Source organism: Megascapheus bottae, chromosome 3, assembly GCF_031878675.1.
Source record: "Megascapheus bottae isolate mThoBot1 chromosome 3, mThoBot2.hap1, whole genome shotgun sequence".
Taxonomy (NCBI): domain Eukaryota; kingdom Metazoa; phylum Chordata; class Mammalia; order Rodentia; family Geomyidae; genus Megascapheus; species Megascapheus bottae.
In genome coordinates, this window is record NC_143511.1 from 27,924,101 (window position 1) to 27,947,525 (window position 23,425).

At 37.7% G+C, this 23,425-nt stretch overlaps 1 protein-coding gene across 4 annotated transcripts in view; it reads right to left on the reverse strand.

Moving 5' to 3' along the window:
• The window catches only part of Rfx3 (regulatory factor X3), a 246,510-nt gene extending 226,609 nt beyond the window's left edge, over nt 1-19,901 (reverse strand). For all 4 annotated transcript variants that reach the window (XM_090329712.1, XM_090329716.1, XM_090329714.1 and 1 more), the window contains exon 1: nt 19,315-19,901. The gene's annotated coding sequence lies outside the window, so the exon portion shown is untranslated. The remainder of the gene's footprint in view (nt 1-19,314) is intronic.
• Between the last annotated feature and the right edge of the window lie 3,524 nt (nt 19,902-23,425).

Genomic DNA, 23,425 nt, shown 5'->3' on the forward strand with positions numbered 1-23,425 from the left:
TGGCCTAGTGGTAGAGTAATTGCCTAGCATGCATGAAGACCCAGGTTCGATTCCTTGGTACCACATACATAGAAAAGCTGGAAGTAGGGTTGTGGCTCAAGTGGTAGAGGTCTAGCCTTGAGAAAGTCCAAGGACAGGGCTCAGGCCCTGAGTTCAAGCCCCAAAACTGGCAAAAAAAAAAATTCATTGAAATTGAACCCTTTAAGTAGCCCATTCTAAGCTTAGAATATTTGAGTAAGATATATAGCATGTTCTAAGAAGAATAAAGATGGCATTTTACATAAAATAGGTGAAAGGGCAGAATTCAAAAAACATACTGGACAATAATAACAATTTGATCATTTATATGTCAGGTACAGTGACACTTTATATTTTAGTTTTTGAAATGAGGTGTCAATGAGAATAGCCTCAAACTGTGATACCTCTATTTCAGTGTCCTGAATGTTATGGTTACATGGCATATACCATCATGCCCAGCTTTTTGAAATTATTGTGTGGGGGGGTGTTGTTCGTGGGGCTTGAATTCAGGAAGTGAACTTTATTACTCAAGTCACTGAACTTTATTACTCAAGCCTACTGGTCACCACTTGAACCACAGCTGCACTTCTGGCATTTTGGTGGTTTAAGTGGAGATAAGAGTATCTCAGACCTTCCTGCCCAGCCTGGGTTTGAACCACTACCCTCAAATCTCAACCTCCTGGGTAGGAGACACCAGCACTGGCTGGAAGGATTTTTTTCAGGAATTTGCAACTGAAATCTTCTTAGGAAGTACTCTACCATTTGAATCCTGCAGCCCTTTTTACTAACACTTTCCAAACAATATCTAGAACTTTTTGCCATCCTCCTACCTACTCATTTCTTGTAGTTAGGGTTATAGATGAGTACCACTGTATCTGACTTGTTCTATGAAACACTGTCTCATGAAGTTTTATGGTCAGGCTGGCCTCAAACCATGATCCTCTTACCTCTACCTCCCAAGTTGTTGTGTATGGTTTGGGCTACCATACACAGCCATAATCTTTTGAGATTTGTTTTACAACTCCTATTTCACAGAATTTACATAGTCTACCCAAGGGCAAAATGGTAGCAGAACAGGATCTAAGAGCTAGGGCTTCAAAGTACATGCAACTAGCCAATATACAATACTATGTATACAGATAATCTGAGCTGCAGAGTAGAAAAGTATTGTGTAAAAACGAATACAAGAGGGCCAAGGGTGTAGCCTAATGGTAGAGTGCTCACCAGGCATGCTTGAAGTCCTGGGTTCAATTCCTCAGTACCACATACACAGAAAAAGGCAGAAATGGTGTTGTGGCTCAATGGCAGTGTGTGATAGCTTTGAGCTAAACATGTCCAAGGACAGTGCCCAAGCCCTGAGTTCAAGCCCCAGGACTCAGGGGGAAAAAAAAGAATACAAGAATGCAAGCTTTCAACTGACCAAGGCTAAGAAATTGTATGACACATCTTGGCACTGAATAGACTTCTCTTAAATGACTCTGATAACAGGCAATGAGTAATTCTCTAAAGACCCAAAGAAACATAAAACCTCTGACCTTCTTTTTTCATCCAAATAACCTTCTCTATAGAGGCATTATCAATCCATACTGGAAAACAGTTTAAGTCGAAATTATCTAGATTATATACTTAAATATCTCAACTATTCCATGAGGCTCTTCCGCTTTATAAACAAATATACAACCCTAATACTGATTATTCTAATAATTTATACTCTATTCAAATCTCAATTTAAGATCTCCATCAATTTAGCACTTTCTTCACATCAGAATTGTATTTTCAAGGTTTGGTCTTTTCTCTTCTATTCTGTGAGCCAATATGTATATTAGCAGATCAGAAGTGCATATTTAAAAGTAAGTTTAGATCTCTTTTCCTCCAAAATAAAACCTGAAAGCATAAGCAATAAAATAGATTATATTATTTCTTAATTCATGTCAAATAGGATTAATATTTTTAAAACTCATAAAAACAAGAATGAGGAACTTTTAAGTAAAAATGCAAGAACAAACTCATATTTCATCACACTTTTGTTTATCATAGCTCCTTTTTTACTGAAGGTGAGGATAAATCCAGTGGGTATAGTCTTACAAGAAAGTTCACCTGTGGGGATTTACCTTGTTAAAGAACAAGTGACAAATGGATTTTGCCCACAGGAAATTTAACTCCGACTCTATATAAACGTATCCTTTCAGATTTGGTACCACAATGAGACTGCAGAGAACATCAGGTTCTAATAGAAAATTGAGATGTCATAATTTTGTTGGTGCTTATTAGATAGTTTCAATTAACATTGCTAGCACACAAACTGTTCATCTTTACCATAAAAAGTACACCAAAATTAAGTTCTAGCCTGATTCACTGATTTACTCCTAATTTTAATTCTGGGAAGATGGGGGTACAGGAAAGACAATAAGACAAAATCTTCGTAATTACTTCTTCCAGTCATTCTCAGACCAGTAAATATCAGATCCTTCCAAAATTTCAGATTAAGAAAATAAGAAACCACACAATAGCATGGTTGCTATGGAATTAAAGGACAGTTTGTTCACATATTCATTCTGTTGGTGCATTCATATTTAAGGTGCCACAACACCTTTAAAACCCAGCTGGGCAAGTCTCAGCTTGTACTGCTTTGTATCAGCTGCCAGTGTCTTACTTTTGTTCCAAAATGTGATCTCCAGAACAGTCTTTCCATCTCTAAAATTAATGAATGGATTTCTACAAGACTATTCACAATTATTAGAATCAATTTTCCCTCAAAAAAAGTAAACAGAACAATGGGGGTGGAGCTAATGGTGGAGTGTTTCTTAGCTTAAATAAGGCCTTAACGTCCATCTCTAATAACAAAAAGAAATCTGCATGCCACACCCAAGAATAATTTATATTACCATACCAACTATGCCATACATTCCTAACAGCAAATCAAAATATCCAATGACAAGAAATATCCAAATGACAGAAATAAAATGTAGCATTTTTATTCTATATAAAAAACTAGCAAATAGAGTGCTTTCCTTTAATATAGTCTACTTATGGTTTTGGAAAACATTTTTTAAATTTTATATCTATAGCATTCTAAAACAAAATAATGAAAAAATCCATATAATTAGCTAGAAATAAATTTTAAAATATTTAAGCCTTCACTGCAGAATGTTTGGTTCTGTAGAAAAAAATATGATCAAACAATAGATTAAATAAGTACTAAATAAGTATTCTGAATACTAAATAGTATTCAGCATATTTTCAGTTTGCCTTTAACACAAGTTTTAAACTAGTTACAAAATAAGAATATCCATCAGAGTGAGGAGTCTGGAACTTAACAGTGCAGCTCTGACAGATGGCCTATTACACAAGTTAACTTCATCTCAGTTTGCTTATTTTTAAAGTAAATGAGAGGAAGCTGAGCAATGGTAACTCAAGCTTATAATCCTAACTACTCAGAAGACTCATATTTGAGAACTGTGGTTTGAAGCCAGCCTGGACACATAAATCCAAGAGACTCTTTTTCTCTAATTAAAAACAAGAAACAGAAAGTGGAGGTGTGGCTCCAGTGGTAAAGCAGTACAATAAGTGACAATGGAGAACACAAGCCTTAGTTCAAGCCTCACTACTGTCTACTCACTATGCAGGCACGCACACACACAAACAAGCTGGAGGTAGAAAAAGTCCAACTATATAATCTCCAAATGTCTAGCCCAACACTTTCTCTCTCTCTCTCTTTCTCTCTGATTCTAAATAAAAACATCCTAATTATGTCTCTAGTGGAATCCTAAGTTGGTGCCAGTTGAAAGCATGTGTCAGAGGCCTTTCCTCTCTCAACTATAGCCCTCTGGCTGCCTCAGCTGGTCTCATATTCAGGGCCCGTAAAGGGGCTAGGGTAAAATGGCAGTAAAAGTATAGACTGAAGAAGGGCTGAAGTTGAAAGCTTGAGGAAAAAAAAAATACTCCTATGGTGTCTGCAGTGACTTTCAGACCCAAAAGCTTCATAATGTAAACCTATTCAGTTGCTTTAAGCTTTGGAGTTACTTCAATACAGAATAAGTATACCAATAATACTGTCCTCACACTAGAAAATGCTAGGTACTATGAGTACTATGCAGTTCTCAAACTTAATAACATGATTTTTAAATACCAGAATAAGATTGTCTGTGCTTTTATTGATACTGTATGGAATATGAAATTTAAAATTTTACATTTATTTTTCAGCATAAAGTATTCAAAAGCACAAAAATGTTACAACAAATATTTAACTTGACATTGTGCTAAATTTAGAATATTTCCTATAAATCTTATCAAAATGTTTATATGTATATTTTATTTCATGCAAATACTATATAGCTAAATGAACTGGGGTTTTTTTTGGACCTGAGGAGGAGGTGCTCATGAGCAAATAGTCAGGAACCTACTCAGCAAACACTCACTCTAACACTGAACTATCCCTAGCCCTGACTCACACTCAATTTCCCAGTGGCATTTTTGTAGTTATGATAGGCACATTTACTCATAGCATAGCTCTAATTCTCTTTTATCAATTTACTATTCAGTCTGGGTACTTACACTGAGTAGAAGTATTTTAAAAGCTTGAACAAAATATACTATTAAAGCATACACAACTTAATTTAAGGTAATGCATTTACTTCTATATGCCTTAATCATTAGACTAGAACAACAAGGAACTATCAGCTTTAAAATAAAGAGATTTAGGCCAATATTTTATATTATTTATCTAAATTTCATATCTGTACATATATGTATATAGTAGGTTATTACAGAAGTTCCCAATATGAATTATGAATTTGAAGGACTTTTACTTTTCTTTTGCTACATACTTTAGCATCAGTCAAAATTTTTTGTTCAAGCCTGCCTATTTAAAAACAAAAATAAAAAACTAAGAAAAATCTCCTTTCCTGAACCCCCCCCAAAAATTAAACGTGTTTAAATGATACCATAAATTATTAGTACATTGGTTCCTTGCTGTCACTTCCTTTATGTCCCGTTACAAATGAAACATATTACTGAGTAGCTACTTTGGCTAAAACACTACAGAGGATGCTTCTCTCCCTTTTCAACTTACAAGACAGTTCTCAGTAAGGCACACAAACCTATGCACAAACAAAAGAATTACAGACAAAACATTAATTCTAACTCCTGCAGGTATAACTTTAGACAGATTTCTTCATGTTCTCTGCAAACATGAGCTTCTATCCTTTACTAATAAATCAAATGTCAAGTAGAGAAGCCTGAGATTACTAAACAATGATTTCACCAGCAAGAACAAACTTGCTAACATTATGCTAAGGAAATAATATAAAAATCAATGACCTAAAGTATTTTCCCAGAGAGCCAGTGGCTCATACACAGAAGGCCAAGATCTAAGTACCAAAGTTCAAAGCCAGCCCAGAGAAAGAAAGTCTGGGACTCTTATCTGCTATCAACCACTCAAAAGCCAGAAGTGAAACAGTGGCTCAAGTGGTAGAGTGCAACTTTCTGCAAAAAACGCTCAGGGCATCACCCAGGCTCTGAATTCAAGCCCCAGGACTAGCAAACACATTAAAGGAAAAAAATCCTACATATTTTATCAGCCCCATTTCAAGTATACTGTGAAGTTATTCTTAAGATGCAAATGGATAATGAAAAATTTAGGTTTTTTTTATAAAAATCTTTCAAATTATAAAGCTTTAGTTTATTAGCTGGGCTCAAGTTATCCTCCCCACCTAAGCCATTAAAGTACCTAAGACTAAAGGCATGTCCCAATGTACCCAGTCATTATATAACTTTAAGAATAGCAGGAAATAATAATGGTTAAACCATTTAAGAACTGTGTAAATATATATAAAATTTTAAGAATATGTACATCAATGGTGCAATTTTCCACTAAATACTAGTTTCCCAAATGCAAACTATGGATATCAAAATAAACTAAAATCAAACATCTCAATTGAACATATTCATTTTGACTATTTTATATACTAACATCGTAGCACTTTGTAGTTATAATTACAGCATCCGCTGTACCACAATGGAATACTCTTCTAAACAGCTTTCTTAAAATAGCCAAATTTCATACAGAAGTCAAAGTTCCTAGAGACTAATTACCATTTTTGCACCAATTTTTTTTAAAGTTCCATGAAGAAACTACAATCTTTCCCTTGGCATCTTGAATTAGTTAAAGTCATAAAAATGGGGAAAAAACTCATTTATGAAAAAACCTCTTCATTTAACTAATTATTTCACCACTCACACTGATTTATTTGTCTTTATTTTTACCTTTACATAAAAAATTTAATATTTCCCAACTCCATTTTTCAGGACATCCTGCCCTTTTTTATATTTACATATGCTCAACTTCATTTATCAATTTTGTAGTCTTCTAATTTGAAACCTTCAAAAGATGTCCAGGTAACTGGAAATAGGAAGTTTTATATCCAATACGCCAATTCTTCCTTTCCAAAATACTCCTTAAGTCCTAATGAAAATCTATTCAAAAATTCTTGTTGACAAAAACACTACTGGCATCAAAAACACACTGATACAAATCCTTTAAGATTCTAATTTAGGGGCCGGGAGTTTGGCCTAGTGGTAGAGTGCTTGCCTAGCATGCACGAAGACCCGGGTTCGATTCCTCAGTACCCCACATATACAGCAAAAAGCTGGAAGTGGTGCGGAGGCTCAAGTGGTAGAGTGCTAGCCTTGAGAAAGTCAGTGCTCAAGCCCTGAGCCCAAGCCCAGGACTGGCAAAAAAAAAAAAAAAAGAAAGATTCTAATTTAACACTGATATTTCTGATTACTTATTAGGTCTCTGCTAGTATGTTTTGAACCAAATGCTTAAAATACTATTTACAGTTACATTATTATTATTATTATACTTCTTGAGTATGCCAAACTGGGAATCCCATATCACTCCTGAAATGGCCCGTCCTTTTCCTCTCCTTTGTAGAAGTAATATCACAATAGTATTCCCAATATATGATCTTGCTTGCATTTATTCTTATTTGTACCCTGGGATTTTCAGATTAAGATATTGTTCTGGACATGAATATTATTGATGGATATTCTAAGATTTGTAAACCAAACGTAATCTTGAACCTCCACACCTCACATATAACACATAATTAGGAAGCTAATAATAGCAATAAAGTTAACGAAACACAATGGAAGAGAGTATTCTATCATGCAAGAGAAAACGTTTCCTTCAGAGTTTATCCAGAGCTATATAGAATTGGAGGTGAACAAAATATCAGGTTTAGAATGACCTCCTTGCCAGTATGAAGTTCATTTCTAGAACATGATCCTTTGTATTTCTACTAACTCCAAAATATACTCAAATAAACGAAATGAAATTAAAATACTAAGATACCTCTTTCAGTGGAAAGATGAAAGAATCTCAACTCACTTTCAAGCCATATGGCTCCCAAATCTTTGCTGAAACACAAATCCACATCTGTTATATAGTTCTATTCATTGAATATTATTTAAAAAGGTTTTAAATTTCAAAATTCAGCAGACTTCTAAAAATAACAGATTAAATGTTGATCCAGCAGCACAATATCGTAACCTACTATAATTAAAATGAACTACAGCTTTTGTCTTTAATTATAATCTAATTCAACTTCAGCATTTGTGGCCTTTATTAACTAAAGTGGCCTCTAAAATTCATCATATAATGTGAACCACTATTAAAAATTATTCACAACATCACACAAAGGTCATTCAAAGAACTTAATCAAATACTTGTTCTAATTTTCCTTGCTTCAAGAAAATAAGAGAGGTGGAAATGCTAAATATTTCTAATATATTCCAAGAAATACCAGGGAGTAAGGAGAAAGTACTGGTAAAAGTTCTACAGCACTAAGCAAAATGATCTAAATAACCTTCTAAAAGGTATACAAACATATATTTACACAAGTCACACATCAGAGTTAAATTCTGTATCTGATAAGGGCTTCTAAGAACATAAAATTTTAGAAACAAAGCACTTTTTAAATGCCCTTTAGAAGCATGCAACATAATTATATTGTAAAACAAAGGATCTCAAATGTATCTGGTTTTCCTATAATTTCTCATGTTGAGTTTTCACCACAGCAGATGAAAACACCTGCTGTACATACGGAGAGACAAAGGTGACTTCCAGATTACTAGTGTTGCTTGTATTTTTTTTTTAAAACTAATGATCTGAGGCTGATATTCTTCATCCGGACTCCTAAGTCTATTGCCATATATAACCAGAAGCTAAGGAAAGTAAGTTGATCCTACTGGGTATATCCTTTGCATCTTTAAATTGTTAGCATAAATAGGAGTAGCGGGAAAATCTAGGTCTTATTGATACAATTATATACACAAAACCGATCATCAAAGCAAAACATAAGGAGGGTGATTGAAGGCTTCACTTAACGTGTAAACTAGATTCCTCAGATTTTATTTTACTCCTTTCTAAATCTGTACATGACTAAGCAACAACAGTGGCTCCTGAAATAGCAGAATAGTTATACTCAGTAATTAACTAATAAACAGGAAAATACAGATTTTCTCAGTCTTCAGGAGGAAATAATTTAATAAGATACAATAAACAGGGGCTGGGAGTTTGGCCTAGTGGATAAAGTGCTTGCCTAGCATGCATGAAGACCCCGGTTAGATTCCTCGGTACCACATATAGAAAAAAGCCGGAAGTGGTGCTGAGGCTCAAGTGGTAGAGCTCTAGCCTTGAGAAAGTTCAAAGACAGTGCTCAGGCCCTGAGCTCAAGCCCAGGACTGGCAAAAAAAAAAAAAAAAAAAAAGATACAATAAACATTTTATTAAAGTAATAAAATGCCTATCTATCCTCACAAAAGTCTATGTACTCTCTAATGTACTACACCAGAAAAACAGCATTCTTCCAGAAGAAACAAGGATTGAGACATTTCCATTGCCTCTCCAATCCCTACCTCAACCTCTATCTTCCATCCTCACCCTACTCTCCCCAAAAATCTTCAAAGTCCAGGAGAGTGATCCGGGGGAAAGGTGTAATACAGTCATATTTAACAGCAGACACAGGATATGATTTTCCAATGTATTTGCTTCTTGCTCCTTTCCAGAAACTTTCCCCATTCCTCAACAACTAAAGCTTGGAAGTACAGCCTCTGAAATGGCTTGATACAATGCATTAAATTACACTGATGAAACTAGCCAGATACATCTTAACGATGACAGTTACACTGAAATACATAAATACTGTCAACAAATACTGCTTAGGAATTTGAATGTATTTATGTTAATAACATGGCATTTCAATGTCATGTTTTTATTTTTTATTTTCGGGGTAATGTATAGAGGGGTTACAGTTACATTCGCCAGGTAGTAGGTGCATAACTTCTCACATATTGATACCCCTTCTCATGTTTTTCTCCCCATTTCCCTCCCTCCACCCCCTCCCAGTTATCTTGTTTTCCCTCCTCCCCTTTCCTCTTTCAAATAAACAAATAAACCTATATACAATATACCAAGTAACAAAGTCAGATACAGTAACAATATGAGATTAACCAAAGGGTAACAAAGGAGAAGAGAAACACATTACAATAACAGTCACACAAGATAAAGCTCTTGTTTCCACATCCTAGAGATCTTTTCATTTAGTCTTATCCTATATGACCTTATGTACCTAGGTTTTGAGCTAATGTAATTCTCTGCTTGGAGAATCCTAGATGTGTACTAATTATTACCAACCTCCCAATCTTTCATACATATTCGTTTATTAGGCTGGTAAAACAAAGATCCACAGAATGTATGATTTTTCTTAAATATAAAAAATGCTTTATCTCTTACCATGCTCAGTTATAAAATCAGGATGCCTATCCAACAAATTAGCACTAAACCAAAACTTTATGAAAATACACATTTCTTGACCAAAAGAGACAATACCTAGAACTGAAAGAATAGTTGTCCAAGTACAAACCATATTCAGAAAAAATATAAAAGGAAAAATGGAAAAATATATGGATGTTTCCAGATCAGTACAAAGACCCCATCACGTCACATGTTCCATACTGTGACCGTATTTTAGCTTTTCTAAAAGTAGTAGTATCATAGGAAGATAACAAGACAGGCTTTAATAACTGCAAATAATGAAACCAACAGAAATAATTCTCTCTCTCTCTCTCTCTCTCTCTCTCTCTCTCTCTCTCTCTCTCTCTCTCTCTCTCTCTCTTTCACACACACACACACACACACACACACACACACTTGGAAAATCATGTCCTGTTTTAAATACCTCATTGGTGAGCAATGCATAGGAATCCTGACTGTCAGACACTTGTCTGGCTTGTGTACATATAAAAGCCAACACCAGAAGTTCAAACTGTGAGGCAAATTCCTACCAGAGTAATGAAATCAGTGCACTTGGCCATTATTCTATAAGAGCCAACAAAATGGTAGAACCTTCTGAGATATTACCATGTAATATAAACATTATATTACAACTAAGATCTGGATTTTCTGTGGTTCTTATCAGAAGAAATAGCAAGCAAGCAAGAAGATAGCCTTTCCCAGCGTCCTTAGTGGACGCAAATACCAGCTCCTGGCTCCAAAGCTGTCATGTTTCCCTTCTCCAATTGCCAATCTTGTCATTATTAGTGTTATTAGTGTTAGAAAGGGCACTGGAGATCAGATAGTCTTACTATTTATTTTACAAATGAAGGAGCTGAGACCTACAGAGTTTAAGGGAATGGCCTAATATCTCATAGTGTTCTTTGGCACTTTTGAAATCACCCTCAATCTAGTCATATTCACTCTTTTTTTAAAAATCACTATCATATATCTGTCTTCTTTCACCAATTAGTGTATTTGTAAATTCAAGTCTGCTGCCTCACTTTCTTAATGCTGGTGGTTAAGCTCCTATTATTCCATATTTATTTCTACCTAAAAGGGAAACACTGAGAATCTCTAGGAATCCTTGACCAGGCACTAAAGCACAAAAGCAAGCAGTACTAGCTGGGTATTGCTGCTACTACTAAGCAAGATGCTGGAGTTAAGTGTCAGCAAAAAGCAGGCCTGTGGGACTGTGAAAATACACAGATACATAGCAAAAAACAAACCAAAAAAAAAATGGCCTACAGATATAATTTTAAAATCTATCTCCAGAGGCAAGTACATACCCAAGACTAGGAAGGAAGCTTCTGAATCAGAACTATACTAAGATTGCATCATTAGTGAACTATGGTAATGCTTCTGCTTAAGAAAGCAGCTAGTTGGAAATTGTGAGAAAATGCTGAGTTTTTAATAGTTCCCCCATGTCAATTATATTTTCTGGTGTTTTTGACAAAAGTCTTTTTTTAAAAAAAGTGTCCACTTTGAACCAGGCCTAGTGGTAAATATCTATAAATCTCAGCAAGCAGGAAGCTGAGGAAGGCAGACTAGGAAGCAAGCCTGAACTACATGCATCTTAAGTTCCTGCCTCAAAGAGTGTCAAATTGATTGTCAAAAAGGAAACAAGGAGTTATGGCTGAGCTACGAGCAGTTGAGGTTATATATTATAGTTAATTATCCACAAAAGTATTGTAAAGGGAGTTATATAATTAATTAAACACTTAACAAGGATGGGAAGGATGAAAGTAGGCAAAGTAAGAAGAGGTAGGCTGAAAGCAATACAACATATAATGGCTTCAGAGAAAAAGATGGCATAATATCAAATAAACTTTTCACTTGGAATATATAAACCATATTCCTGGTTTAAAAAAGATTTGGAATACCTATATAATTCTAAAAAAAGAGAAACCCTTCATTCTTAATGTATCTACTCAAAAAAAATAAAAATACACCAAGTTAACTTAATAACTTAATAAACACCAAATAACTTAATAAAGCAGGCAAACTGGAAATTTTTAAATATTTTTATATTATGAGATATGGAGTCAATGACTGAGTAATGTTCTGAAGTTACTTTATGATTCAAAGAGGGATTAGAAAATTATCCCCAAGTTAATACTACTGTAGTAAATTCATACACTTCTGCCCCCTATTAAATATCAATGCTGAGCAATACATTATAAAACTGGATAACAATCCCTTAGCTATGTGTCTTTAAAATCTGACCACCTTCATTATTGCCACTGCAATGACTGCATTTAATAGAAAGTTATAAATCGAGCTCAAAATATTTTCCAATGCCTTCAGGTATATAATGTGACAACGAAAATATAAGTAGGAAACGGGTGATAGGAAGTATAGAAGAGAATGAAATATTGCATCATCAAATCTTACTCTGATATCTAGACTGGGAGTTATATAAAAGTACTGAAATGAGGTTGAAGAGTAAAACAAAAACATTATTTTAGACTAGCATTTTTGTAAATGCAATATGGTAACAAGCCCTAGGACTAATAGCCTTGTGTCTTTGCTTTATACAGGTAGAGAAAAGGAAATAATAAGCCAACCACCATAGATTAGTGAACAGTTTTTCAGAATATCAGTCTGATGAAAAAGAAGTCAGAGAATCATATGAAAATGATTCTTTAGATGGCAAAGGTTAGGTGTCTAGTTAATATTTTCTAATAATAGCCAATAAGGATTCAGCATATAATCTAAGGCAAAATTCATCAAAGAAAAATTTACATAAATCATGTATTATAACCTTTACTAACTCCATCATTACTATTTCTCTAGTAAGAAAAATGAGTGTAAGTAACAGTAACTTGTCCTTGTCATACAACCTATATGATTATCTAAAATATGATTCCAAAGCTGTGTCCACAGCCTATAATACCCATCTTATTTAGTGCTATTTTAAATATAATTCGGTTTATATGATTCTCTTTCATTAAAAACATCATACTTTTATAGAAATGTTTACAAAATGAAATCTGCAGTATAATATGCTTAATGCCAATAAAAAGTACCAGTGCCCATGCCTTTGATCCTTAACTACGTGAGAGGCTGAGATCAAGGAGGATCAAAGTTCCAGACCAACTTGGAAAGAAAAATCTGCAAGATTCCATCCCAACAGATGATACAGTACATGTTTGCCATCCTGGCTTCACAAGGAGCAAAAACTAAGAGGAATTCAGTCCTCCCAGACAGAAAGCAAGACCCTGTCTTAAAAACAACCAGGGAAGCTGGCTCAGTGGCTCAGGCCTGTAATCCTGGCTACTCAAGAGGCTGAGATCTGAGGAAAGCAGTTCAAAGCCAGCACAGGCACAAGAAAGTCCATGCGACTCTTTCCTCCAATTAACCACCACTGTGCCTCAAGTGGTAGGGTGCTTGACTTGAGCAGAAGAGCTCAGGGATAGCACCCAGGCCTAGAGTTCAAGACCCACAACTAACCAAAAAAAAAAAAAAAAAAAAAAAGAAAACAGTGAACCAGAGGCAAGGCTCAACAGTAGAGAACCTGTCTAGCAAACATGAGGATCTGAGTTCAAAGAGGATCTGAGTTCAAAATCCAGTACCACTCTCAAATAAAAAAAAAAAGGGGGGGGTGACACAGACATTTAAACTGCAGGACTATATATTTTGAAGAAAATTTTGTTTAAAAAGTTGTTGCTCTGCATTCATGTATTAGATTCTTTAAAGCACTCCAATACATTTGTCACTTTTAATATACCACAATCGCTGCTTGGAACTGGCTGTTTTAGCAGTATAGTTTGCATAAAGTTAAAGTTTGTATAAACTTTATATCATGTAAAATACCTTCCCAAGCTTACTTCAGAAAGATAGTTTATTTCAGTGCTTGCCTTTTAAGGATATAGTGTCCTAAAAAAAAGGACATTGAGCGAGATGTAATGCACCTACTACCTGACAAATGTAACTGCAACCCCTCTATACATTATCTCAACAATAAAATAAATTTATTTTAATTTAAAAAAAACACATTGATAAGTAGCAGCCCTAAAGACTGGAATAAATTATAGACAAATATTTTGATACAGAAAGCCATCCCCTGTGTATGGCACAGAATATGGCAGCGAATCTAAAGCATTTCAGATAATGAGCTGAATCTAAAAAAACAAACCAAACTATTCTAAGAGCAAGAAACAGGAACTGTATTATCAATGTCTTTAATACTGTCTTATTATTGTTGATTAATTAGTCTGATAACTACAGTAATCATCAACATTGTCAGTTGTAGTTTGTTTTTTAATATTATACTATCATAGCCTATAACTAATTATGCTACATAAAACAATATACAATATATACTTTTGCATCGATAAAATTAAAAAGAGTATCAAGCCATATTGCCAAAACAGACATGGAAATATGTGAATAACATGATCATACAATCTGAGTCACTTTTGGAAATTGTTCACAACATCACACAAATGATGTTGCTATTAGACATCAGGAAAGAGGTCTAATGTCAAACATTACACGAGGTCAAGGCTACTAATCTTGATATCATTGTGCTAATAAACAAGATAGGAACATATAAACAGGCTTTGATATAAAGTGCCAATTAAGAGAGTGCATCAAATTTTAAAGTCTATATAAACATTATTATAAGCTCAAATGCATAGGCAACTTAACTTTCTAAAATAAAAGTTCTACTCAATTCCCATTTTTATTGGTAATAATCTTATGTTACAAACAGCATAGCACCCTCTGCTGCATCTGTTATAAGATGTATAAAGTTCTTGCAAAAGGAAAAGGATGGAACTGTAAAAACAAAAATAAATCTTAGAAATCAATAGGTTGATACTCTTTTATTTATTCCAGTACATATTTCAAACATGCTTAAAAACAATTTTTATTTTAAATGATCACTATAAATTTCACAGCAGCACTTGAAGTCGAGAAAATGTTTTAGTTTTAAAACATCTAACCCATTAAAAAAGAGTATCCATTTCAAACATTTATCATTCAAATAATATTATCAAAAAAATTATTTGTGGAATACTCAATGACAAAAGTAAACCTGTTGCATTAAGCAAATTGTACCCCATTCCCTTCTGCCTTGGCTTTCCACTTTAAATTTGATTCTTGAATATGTAAAGTGCACCTACATAACCCTTTTTATTCCGATGGATATTTGTCAGTATTTTGTAAGAATTATTCTGTTTAAGGACCCATTACAAATTTCACCACATGAAAATACAGTAATTTTCAGAAAGAAAATTTATATGACTAACTTTTCTTAATGCCAGAACTACTTTAATGAGACAATATTTAGAAATAGTGTTACTCTGCATTGATACGTTATATTCTTTCAGGCATTCCAACACATGAATAGAAAATTAGCTTAATACAACCTCACAATTAGCTAATGGCAGTTAGTTGAGCTAATAATATCAAGAATAAAATTCGTACAAAGTAACTATATCTTTCTAACCTTACTTGAGGATAATAATACTGTTTCAGTACTAGACTTGACATAAATTACAAATCTATAGTTCAAAATTTGTATTAAAAAAAACAAACTTTCCTAAGAAAAAAATTAACACTAAAATATGTTACTAACAAAGGCAAAGAATGCCACCTGCTTTATACAACCCTTCTGTGAATCATCACTATAAATCTCAATACAATGCAGTAAAAAATGAAGGTGACACCTGTTTAAAGGAGCCAACTGTCTCTAACAAGCTAGATGTAGTCAAATCTACTTATTCTTGGATTTGCAAAATTTGGGAACAATATGCACCTGTGAACAGAGAGGAATTTAAAATGTATTTTATGATACACACACACACACACACACACCAAGCAACTACGGATGGAAGATTCACTTAGGGAAACTATGTTTAAAGTAACTGAGAGCAAATAAAGGGTACTTAGACAAATGTTGAACATAATAAATAAAAAGCAGACATTTCATAATTTAAAATTTTACTTATTTGATATTTTCATTTTATGTATCACAAAAAGGAAACATTCCTATTAGATTGCTCAGTGAAAATAACTCTTCACGTATAGTAGACACTATATCTGTCCTTTTATACAAATACACTTTGATTAAAAGCAAAATTATTACCTCATCTCCTGAATTCTTTACTTGGATGTTTACAGAATGCATACACAGTATTAAAGAATGATGAAAAATGTGACCCAAAAATAGCATGTCATTTAAACAATGCACAAAACTTATCTTTAAATTCATTCGCCTTCATTCTTTATAATGGCGAAAGTAATTTCCAAACTAAATGTGTTCAGGGTGAAAAAAGGATGATTAAAATATATTAAGTTTATCAATGATTTTTTTTAGTTCCTGAGTATTTGGGTACTGAGAGAATAATACAGAAGTTATTATTTTAGAAATTAGACACAATGACCTCCAAGCCTCCATATAATGGAAACAATGTAAAATTATGTAAACTTTTAGGAATTCCTTTCCTACATATATGTAAATGTCCTGTCCTCATATTGCTTTAAGTAGTTCACAGGCAAAACAACCCAAAAGACTGATCGGCATAATAACACACACTGAATCATAGATATTAGCTACTCAAAACAAATTACTATTTAATAGCTTTAGTTTCAAAGCATGATCACTTTCACACATTCCTGTTAATCTTAAAATTGAAAACAAGGAATATCCATACATGAACCAGTGCCTCTAGGAAAAACAAAAATATTACGGGGAAAAAAGGAGATATTTGTACTTCAGTTTAACTTTAAATATTATTTGTGAGAATTCTACCATATGATTTAACCAGTGTATGTGAATAATTATCATATGAGAGCCAAAAGAATCTCTAACAGCGATTTCCATATCGCATATATGCTCTTAAGATTAGTAAGAAATAAAATTCAATTTAAGTTCTGCTCTCAAATCAACCTAAAAATGAATATCTAAAATTTAGGAAATGTAAGATATACATAATGGGTAAAATGCCTAAACATTGTTCTTATACAGCAAATAAATTAAGCCACAACATTATGGCATATATAAACTACCAGCCTGCAACCTTATTATGCAAATGATATAAGCTCTAAAACTATCCCAAGACAGCAAAACTCCTATGAACTTCAGACAGTTTATACGACCCAGGAGCTTCACCATCCAAAAGTGTTCAGGCATTTGACAATCATCTGAACAGAAAAAAAAATACAAGTTGGAATTAAAGATTGGCATTGATCGCAGGTTGGGGATAAGTAATTACAAAGAAGTTCTGAGAGATCTGAAATTTTTTTCTTTCAGAACAAAATAGCATCTTCATTTATAATGGCAATCACAAGGAAATGAATTCAAAGAAAAGTTTTCTTTTTCAAAGCCCCGGCTTTTATTTTACAAAATACTAGCCTTAATAGCATTATAATTACCCAACCTGTTCATTGACAATCTCAAGGATAATTAATACTGTCACATTACACAGGCTGCTGTCAGATAAATCAATATATGTTTGCTGTTAGAAAGCCTATTTAAATAAATTTTTTTAATCTGAATTAGAAACTTCAGTATGTGCAACTGTATTTGGTTTCCCACACATTCATTACCAAAACTCTTTACTGATAATCTATTAATTAAAAGTTAGGCTGAAAACTGAACACAATTATGGGATTGGTAAAATCAGGTTAGCTCCAATCAAGGATATTATACATGAGGACTGGTTAAGCATTCAAATCTACAGAGAAAAATATTTTCTCGGAAGACTTTAAAAAGAAGTTCACTCTTCTGAGCAGGCTTAAGTCACTGTCCAAAGAAAACCAAAAAGTAAATAAAAAGAATATGTTAAGTACAGACATGCCTAGAACTGAACAAGCACAAAGAAAGTGAAATATACACACGTTTCGAGTTGAGAGGCTTCATACATTCTTTATGAACAACTTGACTTCAATTTCAACTCTCAAAGGGAAAGGAACAGAAATGAAAGAAACAAGAAGAAGAAAAAAAAAGAAACTCTTAAAGTACCATAACTGTCAGATAACACTGTGAACTGAGTTCTCAACAAAGCTTCCTTGTGTCCTTTTCCCAGTTCATCATACAAGAAGTCTCATAACCACAATGAAAATTGTTTTAACACTCTACTGTGGGGAGGGAGGGAGCTTCATCAAAGTGAAATGGAACCTCACGACTAACCCCCCCCCATACTCCCCAGGAAGGATAAAGCACTGTCAATAACTCCCAACCCAAGTATCACAGATGCCCCGCATCTGGTTTAAATCACAAACACACACACACACACACACACACCCCAAAAAGCGGTGGGGGGGGGATGAAGGGAGGGATTGGGGGGAGAGACAGACACTGACAAAAAAAAAAAAAAACACCACTTTCCCAGTGCAACAGAGCCCAGTCCAACAGAACCCTCCCCCTCCCTCCCCGTTTCAATGTGTGTCCAAGGGGTTGGGTCTGGGGGGGGGAGAGAGAGAGTTAGAAAAAGGGGGGGGGGTGAAGAGTGCCGACTGGATATTAAGACTGTTTTGCTGCACAAAGAAAAAAATACAGTTTTAAAAAAGAAAAGAAAGCAAGGGAGATGGTGGGGGGGGGGGGAAGCTGAGGATGGCCCAAAGAAGCACAACCCATTTCTTTAGTACCAAAGAAGTGAAGGGTGGGGGTGGGGGTGAAGAGGGTGGGGAAGAGAAGAAAAGAAAAAGAAAGGACTAGACGGTGGGAAAAGTTCACGGCTGCTCAGGGAACTGACACACACACAACCCCACACAAGGCCCCACAAGTGAACCACCACCACCACCACAAAACATCACCTCTGGGACACACACACACACACCTGGCACCTTGTGAGCTCTGGTCAAGCAGGAGCAAACAAGCTGAGGTGGGGGGGGGGGAGAGAAGAAAAGAAAAAGCAAATTAAAATTAAAAAAAAAAAAGGAAAGGGAAATACCCTTCTCTCTTCTTCACCTGACCCCTCTCTTCCTCAGACCAAGACCTAAAAGGAGGGGTGGGGGGGAGAGATGGGGCTGGGGATGGGGGGGAGAGGACAGACAGCATCCACAGAGCGGAAAGCTGGGGCTCCCTCTCCCGCTCGGATCGCAGCCTCTCCCCCCTCCTCCTCCACCCCCCGCCCTCCCCACCACCACCACCACCACCACCACCACCGAGCTCCCGCCGCATCCTTCCAGTGCGGCCGCCCAGGGCCCCCCGGGCCGCGCCGGCGGGGCGCGCGGCGCCCACACCCCCCCCCCCCCGGACCCCGCCGCCGCCGCCGCCGCCGCGGGCGCGCAGGGTCCATGGTAAACAAGCCCGGGGTGGGGTAAGGGGGTGGGGGGGGAACCCGGAGCCCCTCGACGGCGGCCGCCGGTGTCAGGAGTGAGAGACCCCGCACAGCCACGCTCCCGCTCACGCGCGCGCGCGCACACACACACACACACACACACACGGACACACACGGACACACGCGTTCACACGCTCCCACACACATGTAGAGACCGAAGAATATTCACCTTGGCTGTGGATTATTGTGGTGTTGTTGGTGGGTGATGGAGATGGTGGTGGTGGTGGGGAGGAGGAGGAGGAGGAGGTGGAGGAGGAAGAGGAGGAGGAGGAGGAGGAGGAGAGGAGTAGTTGTTGTTGATGGGTAACAGTCGCCAGGACTACGGTGACTATGGCGCTTGATTCACAAGGCAACGGTTGCTATAACTCACAAAAGAGAGAGAGGGAGAGAGAGGGAGCGAGAGGGAGAGGGAGACACTCACACGGGGAGGGGTGAGGGGAGGGAAGAGGGGAGGGGGCGGGCCCGCACGGCCGCCGGAAGGGGCGGGCTCAGCGCCAGTGGCTGACAGGCCCCCCGACTCGGGGCACCGGAGAGGGCGCTGCTGAGAGCCACGGGATCCCGGCGTCGGGCTGTGGAGAGCTCGGCCGGAGAGCCCGAGGTCACCCCGCCGTCCTCTGGTGGGTGGAGGGCCGGGGGTGACTAGGAACCCGGGAGCATTCGAGAAGCGTTTAGGGGTCCTTTCTGTGCAACCAGAGCGCTGCCATTTGTCGGGCGGTCAGCCGTGTGCCGCGAAGCCGCCAGAGTGACGCTGGGGCGATGGGGGGGGGGGGGGGACGAGGACGCGGGAGGGAGAAAGGGAGAGCATCCACTTTGAAGGGCAGTCTCCACCCCCTCGGCCCAGACGTCATTTCCGGGGTGGGCCTACTGGAGGGCCCGGATGTGCGGCCGTTCTTTCTTTTCTTCCCGCCCCCCCCCCCTTTTTCTCTGGTCACGGCGGCGCTGGCCGGCGGTGACGGCTGTCTAGGACTCCTTCGCCCCACCACCTGCCCTTCCCCACCCCCGGTTTATTTCTCCCTGCGGGGGGGTGGGGGGCGGTGGAGAAACTCAGGCTGTCCCCCTTCCTCTGCGGCTCCCCGGGCCCTCGCTGGCGACGGCTCTGGGGAGCGGAGCGCGGGCGGCGGCGGCGGCGGCGCGCGTGAGGCCCCGCCGCCATCTTGGAGAAGGGCGGGAGTGGGAGAGTAAGGGGGGGGGGCGCGGGGGCGAGATGGGGTTCGCGTGCCGGGCGCCCCCGGGGATCTTCCTGGAAAGAGTCCGGGGCGTGCGGGCCATCCTCCGGACACCCGGAGTCGGCGACCTCCACGGCTGCGGGGGAGCGGAGGACGAGCGAGCGGCCCACCGTCCCTACCTCCCGGAGGATGAGGAGACCCGGGTGCCGGGAACCCCGCGCGCCCCGGTCCTGGCAGTCTCCGCGTTGATTTCCAGCCGTCCAAGGAAAGTTCTGGTCTTCCCCCCACCCCCCAGCACACACACACACCCTTTAGAGTTGGCGGAGCCGGGCTGCCAGTCCCACTCGGCTCCCACCACCGCCACCGCCCGGCTCCTGGACCTCCTCCCGCTGGCTGAGCCCGGAGGCTGCGGGCCGGCGGGCATCGCCTCCGTCCCACACGAGTGGCTCTAGTGTTTGCTTTTTGTTGTTGTTCTTTTACCACACGATCTAGAACAACCCCCCCCTCCTTCCCCGAATAACTGTGCTCCTAATTCTCCCCCCCCCCCCAGCAATAACCCCAGATCCAACATTTTGAAGCCCTAAGAAGCTTCTCCAAGACATTGGAAGTAGAGCTTTATGGAAGTCAGAGCTCCTCTTTTGAGACCTTGTTTTGTTTTGGTGGTGGTGGTTTTTTTAAAAAAAATTTTTTTTTTGGCACCAACACATAGAAGATTTGGGCTGGCTTGAAATTCATCACTGGTAAAATAATCTTTTTCTGTGACCCTCCCACAAACCCTTGTGCTAAGTTACACATCCACTAATTTTCCTTGCAAGTAGTATTCTGTAGGTAATAGTCTCAGACACAAACGAGTACAAAGTCCTACATTTTTTTTTAAAGTATGAGTTTAATGTGACTCCATGAAATACTAGGTAAAGGCATTTTAGAACCAACTACTGAAACAATAGATTTCAAGAGTCATACGTTTGCCCTTCAGTAATCTCATGGCCATTCTTAAAATAATGCGTTACACTATGATAGTGGACCGTGGTAGCGCATGGTGCTGAAGTTAAAAGGTTTCATAACCCTGACAAATGGTGACCCAACAGCAGTTAAAACTCCAGGTTTGCAATATTCACCTAACTGCGTTTACAGATAAAGCCCTCTATTCCTACAATGGTGGTTAAGTCTGCTAGCTCACACTAACATGGCTCTGAATAGCTTTGCTTTTTAGTTCTATTGTTCTGTTATAGTTTGCCTGTCTCCTCACTGTCAGCTGTTGCTTCTTAACTGCTGTCAGTGAACATAGTTCTATTATCCTCCCCACTCTTTTAATTTACTGCTTTTAATCTGCAGGCAAGAAAACCACATAATGAAGCTTGTGCAAAAAAAAAAAAAAAAAACTGTCTCAAGGGTATATAAATAGGTACTTTGAGGGGACTGTCCTTTAGAAAAGTGTGACCTTTGTGCTGGGTCATTGTTTTTTAAGCTGCTTAGAGAGCCCTTTCTTTTTTCTGTTTCATTGTTTGGTCTTTCCCCAAGTTAGGGATACATAAAAATTCTTTAAGTGAATTAGAATTCAGAATAGTTTTCCTGTTTTAGGATAAATTAGTGGTATATCTTATAAAACATAGGGTGATAGGAAAGTTTAATGTTATGCTACACTGATTCAAAAGAGCTTTCTATTCAAAGCATATAATAAAAACTGCAGCTATATGTGGTGTTTGTGTGTGTTGTTATATTGCACTACAATTGACTAGTTATTTGGTCAAAATCTGTGATGATTGTCACACTTTTTTGTGTGTGCCAGTCTTCAGTTTGAACTCAGAGCCTAAGCACTGTCCCTGAGTTTTTCACTCAAGGCTAGCTCTCTACCCCTTGAGGCACAGCTCTACTTCTAGCTTTTTTGCTGGTTAGTGGGAGATGAGTCTCAAGACTACCTGCTGGGGCTGGCATCAGTCTGCAATGCTCAGATCTCAGCCTCCTGAATAGATAGGATTACAGGCCTGAGCCCCCAGCAGTTGCCTACAACCTCCAAGTCTTTAAACATGATAGTGATGATAGATTGTGTTTCTGAGGTAATACATAGGAGTACTCAGTAGACCAGTGCTGATGCTCTAACATGTGGAGAATATCAAGTAAGCTTTCTAGGCAAAATTTAAGACTCAAAGGCTTGTGAAGGTATAAGTAAACAAAGTTTATAATCCAAAGATTTAAAGATCTTAGGGATCTCAAAGTTTAATTTGTATGGATTTTAAGAAACGAGTAACTGATGAAATTTTCCAAAATAGTAAATGTTTATGTAACTATTTTCTAAAATTTGGAAAAAGTTTTGATGGAATAAGTACTATAAAGTTAATATTTAGGACATTTTACTAAGACGTGTGTGAACTCTTAAGTCCATTTTGGGGGAGGGCCATGAACTCAGGGCCTGGGCTCTGTCCTTGGGCTTTCTCAAGGCTAGAGCTCTACCACTTAAGCCGCAACACCATTTCTGGCTTTTTTCTGTGTATGTGGTACCCAGGAATCAAACCCGGGTCTTCCTGCATGCTAGGCAAACACTACCACTAGGCTAAACTCCCTGCCTCTCTAAATCCATTTATATAAGAAAATTAGCATGAACTGTATTAGAAGTTAAATCTTCTAGTTAGCAATTAATGTCAATAATGCATTCTGGAAGATTTTTACTCAATTATTACTAATTGTCAAACTTTTATTTGATCCAAATTATTTAACTGTTAATTTCTTATATTATCTCTCCTTGTTACTTTTTCCCCCTCCTAATAAATACTTAACATGTTCCAAGTTCTTGTTGGACCATTATTCCTATTTTAAGTATACTAATATCTGATACCTTTTCAAAATTATTTTTGAGTACTGTGTCAACTATCCCAGCACATGACAATTTTTTCATCCTATTTTCACTAAGTATAAGATCACTGTGGATCACTGTAAATCAGAGTACTTGCTTTTTTTCTTCTGTAGTTGTTTTAAACTGATGAGAATTTATGTGCATCTAATATTTTCCTTAAAATTGTTTAACATACTAACATCTTGTTTTTTTAATTTTTTGAGAGACAAGGAATAAAAATATACAGTTTACAGTAGAATATGCAAAATACTGAGCAGCCTTTG